This window comes from Myotis brandtii, unplaced genomic scaffold (assembly GCF_000412655.1).
Source record: "Myotis brandtii unplaced genomic scaffold, ASM41265v1 scaffold327, whole genome shotgun sequence".
Lineage (NCBI taxonomy): Eukaryota > Metazoa > Chordata > Mammalia > Chiroptera > Vespertilionidae > Myotis > Myotis brandtii.
The window spans coordinates 356,072-356,441 of NW_005362585.1; the positions used below are offsets into that span (position 1 = coordinate 356,072).

The 370-nt window shown below is 65.1% G+C and overlaps 1 protein-coding gene across 2 annotated transcripts in view; it reads left to right on the forward strand.

Annotated features, from left to right (window-relative positions):
- Positions 1–6: 6 nt before the first annotated feature.
- The window catches only part of CDK16 (cyclin-dependent kinase 16), a 10,759-nt gene continuing 10,395 nt past the window's right edge, over positions 7–370 (forward strand). For both annotated transcript variants that reach the window (XM_005870999.2, XM_014543506.1), the window contains exon 1: positions 7–21. The gene's annotated coding sequence lies outside the window, so the exon portion shown is untranslated. The remainder of the gene's footprint in view (positions 22–370) is intronic.

The window sequence follows — 370 nt, forward strand, 5'->3', positions numbered from 1 at the left end:
GTGGCTCGCGCGCCCCCGCCGGTGAGCACGTCACCAGATGTGGGGTGGGGGCTGCCCTTTCTTCTACAGAACCCACCCAGACCCCAGGCGGTGCCCGGGGGTCTGGGCTACACTCGCCGCATGGGCCTCCACCCCGCAGCGAATTGCCCAGAATGCACCGGGGCAGGGGGTCATTCAGGGCCTCCCTGACCTTGGCCCCGCCCTGGGCCCAGTCTGGGAGCTGCGGGTGGGAAGTTGCTAATGGGGAGGGGGGTGATCGAAGGACGAGAGAGTGTAGAAATGGGTGGCAGAGTGGTGAGAGAGTCGAGGTTGGCTAAGGGGAGCCTGAGTTTTGCAGGGATCGGAGGTGTGTAAGGTATGGTGTCCAGTG